General features: G+C 31.0%; 1 protein-coding gene across 5 annotated transcripts in view; it reads right to left on the bottom strand.

Annotated features, from left to right (window-relative positions):
- Positions 1-17,436, bottom strand: part of LOC108977377 (protocadherin-15) — a 121,893-nt gene that overhangs the window by 102,713 nt on the left and 1,744 nt on the right. For 3 of the 5 annotated variants that reach the window (XM_018947031.1, XM_018947029.1, XM_018947032.1), the window contains exon 2: positions 11,481-11,824. The gene's annotated coding sequence lies outside the window, so the exon portion shown is untranslated. The remainder of the gene's footprint in view (positions 1-11,480; positions 11,825-17,436) is intronic. The other 2 variants (XM_018947030.1, XM_018947033.1) reach the window with 1 other exon arrangement.

Raw genomic sequence — 17,436 nt, 5'->3', positions numbered from 1 at the left:
AAAAAATTATAAAAGGAAAAGAAAAATATACAAAAAGTCTGAAGTGCACTACAATGCAATAAATTGTTAATAAAAAATTCCTTGCAGTAACTTGCTGCGAACCTCAGTTTACTAAAAACAAATAAATAGCGTGTGTGTGTCTGTGTAAAGATTTTATCATAAAGATTCTCATCCAGTCGCCGCCGCACCTTTTTCAACACGCTACCAATTTTAATGCGGTTTTCGCATTGGTTTTGTTGTTTTTGCACAATCATTTTTTGCGGTATTCTCATTGTTGTGGTCTCTAGTAGATAAAGCCTATTAGATAAAGCTTACTGGTACTGCCGGCATTTGACATTTCTTTTCACTGATGCCTGCTTATTCAGGTAATAAAATAAAAGTATGGGCAGACTGCAACCATCCAATCGTAGCAACAATAATCAATTACAACTGCATGCCGAATATTCGCAAAGTTTGCTTTAATGAGCGTCATTTGTAAGCTGTTCACTTCACTAATGTTTTGTTTTTGCTTTTGCAGCCGTCCAATTTTCCGAAGTTAGGGCGCTTTGGTGGATAAAATTGTCGGTAATATTTAGTGAATATTTTATTTGAAGTATAGTAAATCATAAATGCTTTCGAAAAAGCGAATGTTGGTAAAAAAAATATGAAATACTTGCTTATAATATTCGCGTTAGGGTAGTTGTTAAATGTAGGAAGTTAATCTTAGTTGAGTCATTCATCTATCATTTGAATTTTTGCGCTGATTAAAGCTTCTTGAGGCGAAACTTGTTTCAAATTCATACCTAATATACGCATATAAATGTATTTATTTATGTCTCTATCTGTCTGTGCATGAAAAAACTTGTAATTAACTGTGGAATTTATTCGCATTAAATTTGTGCGGCTAGTTGCGATTGTATCTTGTTAACAAGACAATTAAAAATTAACAAAAATACTCAGCAACAAATAGGTTAGTCATAAGAAGTATACGAAAAAATAAAAACACGCATTTGTATTCAAAAACAAAAACAAATAAAAAAAAATAATTGCGTGCTATTTTTTGAAAATTTCGGATATCACTCAGTTGCCAATAAAAGGTAACTACATAAATAGTTGAAAGATAATTAAAAATGTTGACATAAGTATACAAAGAGTTAAATAAAAAGAAAAAACGTCAACTTTGATACAAAATATTCCTTAAGGGAACTTTGTTTTGATCAGTAAGTGTATATGGCAGCTATAATCCTTCGATCTGAAGTATTCCTACAGAGATTACTTCGTTGACTTGAACAATAACCCACATATGTTTTCTTGGAGTTAACACATCAAAAGAAAAAGCTCTTCATACCATGACTTTACTCCGATAATTCACTTTGTATGATAGCTATATGTTAAAGTGGTCCGATATCGGCAATTCCAACAGGTAAGTAATCTGGTGAAAAGGAAAGGACGACGACGTGAGATCGATATCTCAAAACCTTAGAGTAAGCATAATTACATAAAAAGATGCCACTATTTTACCATATATTATAATAAGTATATATATTGATATATATTTATATATATGTATTGATAATCAAATATTAAGTCGGTAGCGGCAGCCGAAACCAATCTGTAGTCCAAAGCTCAACGAATATTATGAAGATGTATGACCAAACGCTGATTGATGGAAAGCATTTATCATGTCAGTTAATAGCTAAAACAATAAAAAACAAGAATGAAAAAGAAAAAAATATGAAGTAATAGCAATAAAAAAAAACTAAAATACAATTCGCAACGGTATTCTTTATATAATAAAGGAAAATAACTTAAGCTCCAAATAAATAAGCTTAAAGCAACAGAATAAACAAAATTAAATAAAAAATCAAAGAAAAAAGAGTAAAATAAAAAACCTGTTGCATATAAAAATTACAAAAAAAGTTATATAAGCAAAATTATAAAAACTATAAAAAAATAAGCTGCGGAAATGCCGCATCAGTGCGCACAATTCTAGGAGCCGGTCGATGTCGATATTCGATTGTGTAAGCAACTTAAACAGCGAATAACTCAAACGTTGCTTGTACAAGCGTTTACAGAAGTAAGAACGTTGCCACGAAAATGGATATAGATTACAAAGTAAGTGAGGAAATAAAGCCAACGAATACGAAAATCAAAAAATGAAACAACCAGCAGCTCAAACTGCTGACCAATCGCCGAAATGTTTTAATTTTAGTGAAGAGTTTGTTGTACTTTTTGGGATTATATGGCAATTTAAGTAGTAAAAAATTAATCAGTGGCTCTTGGCAGCCAACATAAGCAAAAGCAGGCAGCAGCAAGTCAGCACGCAAGCACAAGCCAAGTGAATGAACTCACGGCGCAGCGGATTTTTTTCCATTTAAAAGCTGATTAGTTGCAATTTGTGCTTGGAAAAATGAGAAATTATGAACGCGCAAGTTGGTATTGCAAATATGATTGGTAATGATTAAGTATTAATCAAGAAAAAATTTAAAATTATAAGAGGAATATAAAAAATGCAGAAAAAGTATATAAAAATGTGTAAAAAAGATATGAAAAAAGTGAAGTCGGCGAGAGGAAGTATTAACAAAATTGTTATTTTTTCTTTTTTTGGTTTTTAGAAAACATATTTCAAACAAACAACACACTTTCTTCCTTAGGGAAGAAAAATATCATATTTCGTACTTTTCATTTTTCTCTACTTTAATCCCTAAAAATAGTTAAATACACATACATCAACACACAGTTGCTTGCTTCTGCCTAAAGCAGCATAAAATATATACATAAGCCTAAACATGAATCCAGCAACGCCACAAACATCTAGGTATGTGTATGCCTAAATCTAACTACTATTTTCCCACAAATACTATAAAAAGACAAGCCAAATAATTTGTTGCTGAAGAAGCTGTAAGTGAAAGCAGCGCAAGAACTCAGTTCAGAGAGGCGGCGCCAACGCAACCGCCAAAACAGTACATACCTTGTAGCAGCATCAGCATTAATACTTGTACGTATATTTGTTAACTTTTTTTAAATTATTTTTTACCCAGTAAGAGTGTTATCTGACCCATTTTGGCTTTGTGCGCTGACACGTACAGCTTGAAATGAATTGCAAACAATTTAAATAATTGTTGCTGCCGCTAACTGTGCCGCTTGCTCGTACACATGTGCATAGGTAAATATTTCAGGGTACACAGATGTGTGAGCGTACTTAATATTATAGCCATAATAGGCGGTAAAAACCATTAAACAGCAGTTTGGGCGCAAAAGTGCTAATTTGAGATTTTTTTTTTCTTAACCAATTTTATTTTATTTTTTGTGAAAATAATTAAGTGCGGAATGTAGGTTACGAGTAGTAAAATACATAGTGAGGAAAATGGAAATGATTTCACCTAATTATATAAAAATGTACATTAGGGTGTCAATTCTTTCCCAAGTTAATTTTGTTTTTGGAAGCGAGTAAACTAAAAAGAAAAAATAGCAGAGTAACATTATGCGAAAAATACTTGCATTATTGTGAAAAGTGTAGTATGCTCGGTATACGAAAAATATGGTACAAAGGATAGCATGAATATTTGATGTTTTGCTGCATAATTCTAGGCGCATTTTTTCCAAATGCTTTTTAATGGCCTTCAGCGCCTCTGAGAAAGTTACAAATATACAGGTATATTGTTTATAGTTGTATTGTTTTAGTAACAAATATGTAATACTTTCCTTTTTTATCTAATTCCGTTCTAGTGTCAAAAAATAATTGTGTTTATTAGTTACTCATTCGAAATAAAAGTTATTTTCTCCATTTTTAATACAAAGAGTTTGGGATTAATTTTATTAAATATATATATATATATATAATAATTTTAAAAAATATAATTTCAATTTGTATTATTCAAATATGAAATTTAATTAATTGTAATCTACAATTAACACTGTAAATAAAAAATTAAAAATTAAATTATTTTTTTTTGGAAATAAAAATTGGATTTTAGTATTAACCATTGAATGTAAATCCAAAATTGGAATTAAGAACTGAAATTCTAATTTTTGTTAAAGGTTTTTTAAATAAACAACTTGTAAGTGAATAAAATATATCAGAAATATATATATATGTCATAGATAAGTCAAATTAAATTAATTGATCGAGTTAAAAAAGTTTCAACTGTTGTTTAAATGAATGGATTTATAGTCCACCGCTTCAGCCTTTAAATATTGACCCACCCTAATCAAATACACCGCAATACACCACACTTATTCATCAGGACAACATAACACAGAACCACATCACAGCTGGACGGCACAAATAACAGTCCCCACACCAGACAATCATCATTAAATTATTCAACCTTCACTCGTTGCGGCTGTAATTAAGCGCACTGCATATAATAAATATATAGTATCTGCTTCGGACTCTATTTTCGACTGACTTGGCAAAGAACGTAATATTTTCTGCGATAAAAACGATCCGATGCGCTACGTAGATTCGAACTACATCGATATAATCTCTTTCAATCCGTTCTTTTTTGACGTTTCAGCTATAATTAATTCAGTTTCTCACTTGTTATATCTCAGTTTTCGAAGTATTCCGTAAGTAATTCGCTGAAGATGTATGCGCGTTTATTATATTTATGGTTTATTTTAATTATCAAGATAAGTTTGTGTAATTGACTCGAATTATCTAGCAGTTAAGCGACATTTTACTCAATTCAATATGTTCAAATTCTAACGGTTTTCATAGAATTTATTTAAATTCTATTTCTCGAAGTTGCCGTTTGATTTGAAGTAATTTCCTGCCTCTATACTCATAGCATGTAAGCATTATGCAACATCTTATCATTACGTGCAAAATCTTGTCACTGCGATGCGTATACGTCATTAATCGGCCCCCTATGGAGACGGATCTCATAAAATTCCTATTCAAGTGGATTTATTTTGTAAAAAAAAAAAACGTCTACAACAACAGAAGGTTGTCAATAAAACATTGATTGATCACAGACAGACATTTTATTTATTCTAAATTTTATTACAGTCATAAAAATAATTTCGGTCTTACCAGCTTCCAAAGCAACTTTGTTTTTCGGCAATTGAAGCTTCGCATTAAAGTAGCATTAAACCGCTTTTGACCCCAATTCGTCGCGCAACGGGTATACAAATGCATTCCTGGCAACGAACGACAGCCGAAGTGCAGGCGATGCCGCGAATTGCCATGGCGGCAATTAAACAGTTGGATTCATTTAACTGCAAACACATACATGCAAATATGCACACACATGCATTTTTATGGTAATGCGCTTTAGTATAATAAAAATGTAAATATCGGCCACAAGTAGTGTGCTACTTGCCACTGCCACATGCCGCTGCAGCGCCCACTCGCCGGAATTATCGAAAGCAAGCGCCTGTGCTCGAATCGCAGAAAATTTATAAAAAAAAAAAAATTAAAAAAATCGATTATAACAATGCCTGTAAACTCAACACATAAACACTTTCAGAGCGGTATTACCAAAATCGATAAAAAGTCAAACATACACAAATCGATATTTGTGTATAAGCGCGCGACCTAAATTCAAGTTGCAACTTGCAGCCAATAAAATATATGACACAGCCACCAAGCGATTCTCGCAAAGAGACTCGTAAAAATGCGCAGCCACGAAGTGACGCCATGGCTCCGCGCCGTGCGCAGCGTGTTCACCTGTCACTCGCTATGCTCGCTGGCGGTTCTCCTCGCGGCTATTTGCCTTCGCCGACATTTTTTCTATGCCAATTTTGCGCAGCGTGCCTTTTGTGGTCACAAAACGATGAAGTATCTAAGGTCAATTAAAAGTAGTTGGAATTGTTGCGAGCGATCGACCTACAGACAAAGGCAGTAAAGGCAAGTAGAAAAAGAGCAGCAAAGGCAAATGTTAAGTTCACTCCATGCGCAATGCAATAATAGCGCAGCATTTCGTGTTTTTTGTAGAAATAACGCTGTATATTTTCCTATTTTTTCGAAAATAATACGTTATCTTTACTATTTTATTCGTGATTTAGTTTCCAGATTGTAAGGTGCTCTCAAATAACGTCAAAACAAAGTATTTGTATTTGTTATAGGTGAGTGTCTTGGCTATACCTGTATTTAAGGTATCTTAGAATTAATAACGTTGCCTACATTTAGGATATTATTTGGATATATTCTCGATATTTTACGGAAAGTGAGCGAGAGTAGAGAAAAATTAATGAAAGTGAACATAAATTTTATTTTTTCTTTCACAAAATCCTCTCTTTGTCACTTAACGTAACGAAACTTTTAAAAAATTGGTTTAAAATATCTAACTATTAGAGTGGACTACATATATATATGTATGAGTCCATCTTCTAAGCATTACAACATGCTCTATTTAGAACAAAAAGCAATTGATAAATATCTGTAATATCATAGTAATAAGTTTTGGTTAGAAAAGCTTGAAATTTCAATGGTGACAACTGTAAAACCAGAACAGTTGGACAAGTCACGAGTATTAATAATTTGTTTTAAGCACGAGTTGTGTCAAACAGAGGTTAATTATTGTTCTTCCAAACAAAAAAATGTACATTGCAGTAAATTAATGATTGTGGTGAGTATTGAACCTGAGAGGTGCATGTTAAGTATTCATAAAAGTAAATAAGAAACATTTTTTTTAATAGAAAAATAATCAAACCCAGACTTTTTTCTGTTACGCAATTTTTATGGTAACTTTCACATATCTAATGTGATGATTATCTCAAATTTACAGTAGACCTATTAGCAGTTTAGCAGAGAGCAGAGAGCAAAACAATAAAAAATCTTGTGAAAAAGTCAGTAACCGTGAAGAAACAACTTTAAACTGGCGCTTGCTGGCTTAGACTCTAATGGCAGCCTATAAAGTAGAGTAAAATATAAGCAATCAAACGCAAACAAATAAACATTCTAAACAATTTCGCGTAATTATATTTGTAATTTACTAACTGCGCCAACAAAGCCTAGTAGTATGTGTGTGAATAAATTTTTGTCAGTATTTTAGTCGCGGTCAATGACTAGACGGACGGCAAGCTCTAGTCCGCTTGTGAAAAGTGAACACATAAAGAATAATATATACTTTTAGGCGTTCTAGCTCTTAGTGCGGTTGTATGCAAGCAGTCGTCCGAAGTGTCGGTGTATGTTTGCCTTTAGCGGGGAACTGTTTCAGCTTTCCCACAATTACGCTGTTTCCACGTTTTTCCACAAGTCAGCAAGTTTCCATTGTTTTGTCGAGTATTAATTCTTATTGCCAGCATTAATCAGAAACAGCTCTTAAGATAACTCTAAACAATTAGAATAAAAGTTGGAAAGATTTGCAACATGTGAATGCAAAATTATTGGGCTACTTTAATTCCAGAGATATTTTCTGTGATACTTTAGAGTGATAAATATTTTTGAAAAATATTTTTTGAAACTATTTAGTGATTTAAGAAATTATTTTAAGTGAAGAGGATCCAGAAGATTTCTAAAATACATTTTTTATTATACTTGTATATATGTGTAAAATATATATTTTATTAACTGTTTAGCCATCTACCGACTGACGAAGCGGAATACAGTACACACGGGCAGGAGCTGAAAGCAGCAAAACGCCAGCTGTTCGGTCATAAATGAATACAAAGGCAACTTTTGCTAAGCAGTCAAGACAAAATTAATACAATTTGTAAAAATATATGTTCGTCTCCCTGGGAACGGGTACTATATACAGTATACGTTATTGATATTAGTCACGCAAAAGTTGGGAGAACATAAAAGACTTAAGACACGAACTTGCCGTGCTTGAGTTAAAGGAATTAAGATGTTAACCTGAAGAAGTTCTGGTGTAGTGGCTTGAATGAGTTCACAAGAAACGGAAATAGTTAAAGAAATGTGAGAAAATGATTTTTCATTACTTTTTGCATAACTTTACATATATACTATGAATGAAGTCTATTAAAAATTCTTTGAAGTATTAACTAAATCAAATTTGAGTAGAAAAGTATTTAGTTTTTACGGTTTAATATTTTTAGAGTTTTTATATATTATTAAAAAATAAGAAATTCTCTTATTTTAATTGTCATTTTTATTTTATTTTGATATATTGTTTCTAAGTTTCAATTTCTTCGATTTTTTTAATTATTAATTTTTCTCACAATTTGTAAATCTTCACAGTTAAAAAACAGATTTTATATATAGTATATTTTAATTTTTTTTATTATACTCTTAAGCAACATATAACTTTCTATACAAATACTGTCAGTCCTTATAAAATTTAAGTTTTCCTAGAAAAGCAGTAGAGATAACCCTCTTCTTCTAACAAGTCAGGTTGGAAAAAAATTAAATATTTTGAAAAGATGTGAGAATCAAGCAACTGAAAGCACTCAATGTGTGGCAGAAAACAAAAATAAGAAAAATTAATTATAAAAAAAAAACCTGAGAAACTGTTGCACAAAGGTGCGTTCAGCAAGTTCCTTTGCAAGTACACACACAATACCACCTTCACATACGCTTGTATGTAGATATGAAAGAGAGCAGCAGTAATGATACACAATGAATTTTGAGTGGTCGCTTATTACTTATAATGACGGAGTGACTGCCAAACCAACTACCAGATGAGCCACACTGAACGTGAAAAGCAGTCATCTCGAAAGCTGAAAGTGAGTGAAGGAGCAGTTGAGAACTAAAAAGAAAAAGTAATAAATAACGAAAATTTCACCTTTGAATGATTTCATGGAATTGTATAATTTAGTTATGTTGTCAGTTATCTTTACCGCCGCCGACGCCACCAATGAGTAGGTTGTTAATTGTTCTTTATTATAGCTTACAAATGGTTGGCGTCGAAGCAGCGAAACTACAAATTATTCCAAAAATTTTGTCAAAATTTGAGAAAAGAAAAAGTGAATTTAATTTAATTAAAGCTTCTGGAGATTATTTCTTGAACTTCTATATACAAAACTTTTATCTAAAAATGCTTACTCTATCTTGGGACATTTGGTTAACTAACCAAATTCACCAACTTCTACACCAACCATCTCAAAATAGAAAGATTAGCGTTTTCCAAATGGACTTAGTTGTACTTAAAACATGTTTAAGTGCAAACGTAGGCACAATTGGTATAAACCATATATCTAAGAAATATTTTGTGGGCGAAACCATAGCTAAGTGGCAGAACTTAAAGCCTAATAGAGACTATTTAAAGCATTTAACGATTGAAAAGGCGCCATGGCCCAAATTTAAATTAATTTAGAATAAAATACATAACAAAAAAAAAAAAAGCAACAACCAAATAAACCACAGTTGAAAAATTCCAAAAATATACAGACCTCAATAAAGTCAATTTATTGCTCATCATCGCACAGCTTGCGCTCGTAAGCACTCGACTCAGCAGCCCCTTATTAACCAGCTTTTTTGTCGCGCATAAAACAAGTTTGTAAATATAATTTGAACACCTAACGCTAATGTTGTACAACAACAATTACTAATTTGCGTTTTTGTTAAATCTTCTAAATTTAAATAAATTTGTCTTCAGATAAAATATTGCATATACATATGAAATTTGAAGGCCAATATAAGTCATCATTAGCACTATACTTGTATTCAAAACAAAAAACAAAAAACAAAAAAAAAAAACTTCAGAAATCACGATTTTGTGATATTTTTCAATCTGGCTACTTAAGATGACTTTTCTCTTTAAGAAAAATAAGTAAAACCCAAAGTCAACAACCAATCAAGATATGTAAAATTCACATATGACGCTATTTGGATGAGCACTTTTGGCAAGCACTATAAAAATAAACACCCTGTGGCGATCGCCTTGATTGAGTGTAGGAAATAAGCGGCGCAGTTGTGACGTGATGCGCGTGCTCTTTTGGCAACATTCAATTTAGTGACATTGTTTTCTAGCTCCTCGCCTGCTACTTCTATTTCGCGCTTAGCTTAATTGAATTTATTATTATTATATTCTTGGTTTATTTTGTGCAGTTAATTAACTTTGGTTTTGTTTGCGAATTTCGGAATTAAAAAATTCGACAACAGGTGTTTGTCAGCTGAGCGGTATTATAGTAATTGAATCCCACACGCACCTCTTTACGTAAAATCTTGACATGAATGCGCGTCTTAGCCACAAAAACGTTAATCTTCCTACTTCATATATTATATGTTATGTTATATGTTATGTATGCCCACGGAAATTTTTAGTTTTCCGCAGCTTTCATTTTTACATCTCGAAATTACGGGATGTTGACATTTGACTCGAAAGGAGTGTCTGAATTATGATTATTATAATAAAATAAAATTCATATATAAACCCGAAATTACATTACAATTAAATCATAGTAGTTTATTATATGTATAATGCCGATTTTTCGTTATCCTGAAACTGTTACTTTAAAATTGTTAGATACATATGCATTGTATGTGTTTAGATATGTATCAATACTATTGATATTTGATCGCCAAAATTTTAATAATAGAATTTAAAGTTTTCAAGACTCAAATTTCGAGAATACCATGCAAATTAGTGCTTTCATATAATTTATTTATAATTATATATAGTCTACTCAAAAGTTTTAAAAATTTTTAAACAGGCCTCACATTGAAGGCGTAATTTTATAAGAAACACTTTTGTTGGGGAATAACATAAATAACAAAATATCATTTTTATTCTTATTTGGTTTTTTTTTTTGTGCTAGTGTAGATCAAACTTACGTAATCTAGCACCAAAACTATTAGGTGTACAACGTTGCTTTCGCCGTTTTATTTTTTGTAAATTTAAGGCTATATTGTATAAAAACGGCCCAAAAGTGTTTTCCCTTATTCCCCCAAAAAGCAATGCTTAATTAACACACAAAAGGCTTTATGATCAATTTCTTTGTAAACAAACACAAGTTGCTTTACAAAAATTCTATATTTTTTTAATACCTAATAGAAATGATATAGATGGTAGTAGTAGAGTAATAGTATTATCTGTGTATGTGTCAGCCTCAGTAAAGTGTGGACGGGTTCTCAGCCGCACTTTTCTTGGAATTAAAAAAAGAAAAGCAAAATTTCCCGCAAATATCGAGAATTCGGCTCAAAGAGTGACATTTTCAGTTAAGAATAAGTATGCAAACAGATCTCTACAAATTTTTTGTTGTGCTAATGTTGACACAAATGTCCAAGATCGATATAAAACGATTTAATCCATTTTATCGACTAGTGCTTGACTCTAAAGACACCTAATGGAAAACGGCGGAAGCAAAGTTGTAGACCTAAATAATTGATGTGGGTGCTTTCTTAAAGGCGCTGAGCATCCTAATTTGCATATTCTTTGCTCAATATTCACTAAAAACAGGAAATGATGAAAGCCATAAGTGTTTCGAAAATTTAAATAAATATTCCTACACATGTTTTTGTTTACACATACAAGTATAGGTATACGCTTTTGCAAATTTATTTCTACCGACAATGCTATATTGGCAAAACATACGAACGTATTCATATATTCTAATTTTATTGGCAATATTAATTTTGTATATCTACTCACCAGTCAAGAAATATATAGTTGTAGTTGTAGCAGACTTAATTAATTTAATCCAAGTCGCATTTGTTGTTTCCGTCGGTTGGCTGGTTGTTTTTAGCACACTCGAACACTTTGACAAACACTCTTTTATTTATTTCTATTATTTATTAACTTCATTGCATTCACATTTATATTTATATACGCGACATTTGCGACAGATGACAGGAGATATGTTAATTTTTTTACGAGATTTGAATATTTATTTTGTTTAAACTTCACAACCGAACACTTCATTTGTTTATGTACTTTAACTTTTGTATACATGTATATTTAAATTATTGCCATTATGTAGAAGACAAGGGGCTGCACTAAAAGAAATATAAAACATTTATAAATAAGAGAAAATAAATTAAGCTTAAGGTAAGTGAATAGAAGATAAATCAAAAGTTCAATGGCATGAAAATGTTCTAAATGTCTATGCATACACATGCACATGCAACAGACTGTTGCATTTTGATTCACATTATAAGCTGTATTTCCATTAGAACTCTCACCAAAAGCCACTCATGTTCTTCACAATCTCTCTTTATCATTTTTCTTTTAAGACACATTTATTCTACATTACACACTAACAAATTATATATATATGTGCATATAAATAAAAATGTTAATTCTCTGATAATACACCTGTCACACACAGCAGGTCTTTTATTTACATATGACTTATTTGAATATCTAAAAGTCTTTCTAAGCATACATACAGACACATATTATGTAAGATAGGTAGTAAAATAGACGACACTAAACAGCATGGCGCCTGTTGCATGATCATTTGAGCGCAAGAATTTCGTTTGTCATAGCAGAAAAGGGTTCGTAATGTAAGTGGTGACAATAAGGACATTTGGGAGCAAAATTGCCATTTTGTTTTTAGTAGTTAGGTCAATAATTGATAAAAATCGACCGGTTTGAGAATATTTGATGCTGAATTTGATACTAGTTTTATTTGAATAAAGAAAAAAGTATTTAGTTTATCAACCTGTTTTGCTTTTAAAGTGAAAAGAAAGCAACTTCGATAAATCTTTAGCATATGTGAATCATTTAAAGACATTTCGATATTGTTTATTCCATCAAATACCAAAAAAAAAAAAAAATATTGGTTTCCACAAATTCGACGGCTTATTGAATACTTATTAATATTGCAAGTTTATATAGTTCAGTCCTCTTTAGAGAAGTTACCAAGCGGAACTGATAACACTTTTTTGGTTTTGTTCACTGCATTCTCGGATCTCAAATTTGCTCAGAAGCGAATTATCGATTATTAGAAGAAATTGGGATCTAGTTGATCTACCAAATAGACCTAAAATATCTTTACCAAAATTTGAAGAGGTAATTTGTTTTCTTAAATTTGTAGAAATGTAGACTACGAAATCATGGATTTCATCAAAACTTTTCCGAATATCTTTAGTAAAACCAATTTATGAAAGATTTGTTCTCATCATAAAGAACGATTAGAATATGTTATTAAAGAATAGTTATTAAGTATTTGACTTAAATGTTATAGAATAAGATAGATATGTAAGCAAGAGTTGCCTGGAGATCCCATCAGGGAGTTCAGTTTTAGAATCTAATATAAGTGACCGAAGAATTATCAAGACGAAAAATATATTTGCTCAGCAACAAATTTGACTTTTCTCCAAGCACGAGTGAAAACGAAAATCCACATTTCCATGAAAACCAATATTTTCCACTTGCAATGAAAATATGAATTTTATTAATGTGTGACAGACAGACACACACGCGATGTGCCGTATCAAAATAAGCTGTGAGAATGCCGAAAATAACAAAATTTTCAACAGCTAAAAGAAATTCCACGAAATTGCTGTCAGCGCTTAACGCGAGTATGAGAAATAAAGCATAAAACAAAAAGCAAACAAAAGCAAAAACCGAAAAAAAAATAAATGAAATGAAATTGCAGTAAAAATTTGCAATATACTGGTTGCAGTTTAGTAAAAGTTGTTTGGCAACTTCTGAAGCAACTTAACAGCGCGCCGGCAGTGTCGATTGGGGGGTGGTGAGAAGTGACGATGCAACAAATATAACTCGCAGCGGCGTTGAGACACTGTGGCTTTGCATTATTTATGCTGTTTGTAAATATGTATATATAAATTTCATTATTCATGTATGTATTTGGCAGTCTGTGGCAACGAAATCCGTTTGCAACGCTTGGGTATCTGTTGAAACACAGCTGTTCTTACTATGCTTTTTGCTGTCGCCTGAAGCTGGTTGTTGGTTAACGGCACAAAAGCAGCACGAGCACCGGCGGTGCGGCAGCAAGCAAGTGGCAGTCGAAGGAAACGAGGTCAGCAGTTGCGCCGCCATATGGAAAAACGGCAGATAAACAGTTGCAGCAGCCGGCAGCGCAAGAAAAATGGCGGTTGAGAAAAAAGCAATGCAAATAAATGATAATAAAGTGCATGCGGCAATGGTTGTGGCACAAACAACAACAACAGCAAACATACAAAAATAAAACAACTTCATTGCATTTGCTCAAGTTGGTCGGTGCAGATAAGATGAAGATGAAGAAGCAGCCGCTGCACAGACTTAACGACAATTTGTTCAATAATGGTTTTGTTTGCTTTTTTCGTTCTTTCGTTTAAGTGTTGGTTTTGCACACATGTACCATTAGAAAGCGCGTACGCGCACTTTCAATACCAAATGCGTTGCGTGGCCTGCCACAAACCCACATTAAATTAGAAAGCCAACGGAGCGGCGGCATGCAGCGACCCGTGGTCTTGACAGTGTCTCGACCGAAAAGCTGCATATGTTTTTAGCGTGCAGCGTTTAGTTGGCTGTTGGCTCGTGCAAATTGTCTGACGCATGCGCATTGCTGAGGCGTTGCGTAGACGTTGTTGCAGATTTTTCCGGTTTCTTGCTATTATTTTTATTTTTTTTGCATTATAGTCTGCATTTGCTTTTCTGTCTGATTTTACTTAGTTTTTGTTTTCTTGTTGAGTCTGCAACTACGCTAGTGTAGGCAGCTACTTCATTAGTACAGTGCAACAATTTTCTTATTTGAATCTATTAATAAACGTGCAATTTATTCGGTGTATTTTCGTTGAGAAAAAAGCATTTGTGCAGTGATTCTTGTAGTTAAGTAAAGTGGGTCATTGCAGCGTGTAGCAGCGGCATGCAGAAAGTAGCCTTCTATAAGAAAAAAATTAGTATTATCTTCGCTCCGTCATGGAGAGTCTCATAGAGGGCCTCATTGTATGGCTTTTTTTATTGTAAAAATGTTACAAGTGAAATTAATAAAAAAAAAAAAATTTAAATAAGAATTTTTGGGTTTTACGCACAATGTAAGAACCTCAAACTTGTTGTTTGCAATTAAGGCTTAACTAATCGCCAAAGGGGAAACAAACCCAAATGGGTTTAATATTTAACCACCACTTTCTCACAATAGTGCCCTAAAAATTAATATGTTTTATTAAGAGTTTTTGAAATATTTATATTTGCATATATGTAAATCGTCTGTAAGCACATTTCGGAATATTATTGTAGCGCACTGCAATACTTTCTTGATACTTGAGTTTCATAAAATTATGGTAAAAAAGAACAGCAAAGTGTTAGAACTACAAAAAAAAAAAAAAAAAAAAAAAAAAAAAAAAAAAAAAAAAAAAAAAAAAAAAAAAAAAAAAAAAAAAAAACGAATAACAAACCACTGATCTTTTATTTCGCTCTTGATCGTTTTTAAACTGATTGAAATTAGAACAAAATAAGTCGATTTATCGATTTAAGAAAGCATAACGGCAGACTTCAAGAAATTTTACTATTTTTAAAATTCATAGATTCTATATTGTAGAAAATAATTTCGTGACCAATAATTTTTTTTGAAATCAGTTTATAAGTTGGTTTAGTTATAATTAGTTTAAGTTTTTTATTTCACTTTTTTTTTTGTGGTAAACCTGTCTTTTATAAAAGTTGATTTTGTTTTAATAAAATATTGAATGAGTTGCTGTTTATTATTTTAAATTTTTTTGTAGTTAAACCGCATTTTTGTAACACTATATTTTGTGTAATTAAAATTATTAAAATGCTCGATAACGCACAGACATGTATATTTGCTTCCGCCAAATCAAATTTTCGAAAAACATTCAATATTTATTTGCATATATTTTCACTCAATAGCCCTTTTACTAAAATACCTTATTTTAGATAATGAGCTTTCGTTTATCAAAAACTTTAGTTTTTGAATTTTATAAGTAGAAATATTTAAAAATTTTAACGAGATTTATTTAAACTCTTAAGTTTTACTGGTAAGCACATAAAATAATATATTTGCATTTTTACTTCCACATAAATTCCATAGGTATGGAAATATTCTTAATTGTAACAATTTTGCACAGTTTATATTCCGATCAACATTTTTTTTTTTTAATTTTACAAAAGTTTTTTTGTTCTTTAATTGATTATAATTTAAATTTGTCACGCATAAATCATTATTAAAATATTACAAAAAAAAACAATTTTTCAGAACCACCAAAATTTTTTTGTTTGTCATTATTTTTCAATTTCTTTTAGTTTTAATAATTTTTGAACAAATTATTCACTCAAAGTTTTTTATTTGCAATTTACTTGGAGCATTAATTCACTTTTGTTAAGTTTGTGACAATTTTTTTAAGTACAAGTTTAAGAATTATTCCAAATAATTGGTTTCTCAGGATCGCTCTCAAAAGTAATTAGTATTTGCTTATATGTCAAAATGTTCGTTTTTGAAAAATTTATAAAGCTTTGGCATTGACTTCGTCTTTTTGTATAATATTAAGAATGATCTGTGTGATTTGAGTTTGAATCTGGTATTTTATTACACTCGGTTTTTTTTTCGGAAAGTATGACCGCAAATTTCTAAAAATTTATTTTTTTTTAGAATTTATAGATTCAATATCGTGGAAAATATTAATGATTTATTTTTTTCAGTTTTTGTATTTAAGTAATCTTAAATATGGAATTATAGTCAGTCTTTAATTTTCAATTTTAATTTTTTTTAATATATTTATGCTAGAAACAAAAGTGGCATGATTAAAATTATTGACATGCTCGATATCACATAAATGCGCAGGTTTATTTGCTTGCGCCAGACGAAATTTTCAAAAAACACTCAATACTTATATGCATTTATTTTCATCCAATAGCTCTTTTATTAATAAAACTCACCAGAAACTTCACTTTGTGTCTTTTTTAGGTAGAAATATTTGAAATTTTCAGCAAAATATTCACTTCAATTATTAACGAGAATTATTTGAAAGTATATTATTTTAGAAAAAGAATTAATAGGTAAAACAAAAGAATTTTATTATTAATTTTGAAGTGGTGTGCTGATAGAGAAATGCGTTTGATTAAATTCACCTCCACATAATTCCATAACTACTTATATATTCTGAACACACTTCGATCATAAATTTTTTGTTTTTTTAATTTCACTAAAGTTTTACTTGTATTTTGTTTCGTTGATTATTATTAAATATGTTATATATATACATGTATAAGGAATTTATGCTTAAAGCATCACTAAAACGTTTCAAAAATATTTTTCAGAATCACAAAAACAGAAATCAGACCATAAGTCGTAAGTTTGGATCACTCAATTATTTAATTTATGCGAGACGAACGAAATTATTTTTGTATTTTTTTGTGCGCATAAAGAAAATTGGTTAGTTAATATTTTTATAAGTGTAATAAGCAATTTTTTGTATAGTTTTATTTTAATATTTTGTGTTTTGTATTTTTTTTATTTTTCTCTTTTTTAATATTTCATAGTTACTGGATTTCAATTTACATAGTTTTCACGTTTCACACATAGAAATAATTATTATTAGCCTAAAAGCCAAAGTAACCGTGTTTGCAAAATTTATGAAGTGGTTTTATTGATTTCAGTTTTTTATTTCATATTATGAATGATATGTGTTATTTAACCTTCTCAAAC

This window comes from Bactrocera latifrons, unplaced genomic scaffold, assembly GCF_001853355.1.
Source record: "Bactrocera latifrons isolate USDA-ARS-PBARC rearing strain unplaced genomic scaffold, ASM185335v1 scaffold_88, whole genome shotgun sequence".
Lineage (NCBI taxonomy): Eukaryota > Metazoa > Arthropoda > Insecta > Diptera > Tephritidae > Bactrocera > Bactrocera latifrons.
Note: the sequence above shows the minus strand (reverse complement) of the source record. Positions and strands in the feature narration are given on the sequence as shown.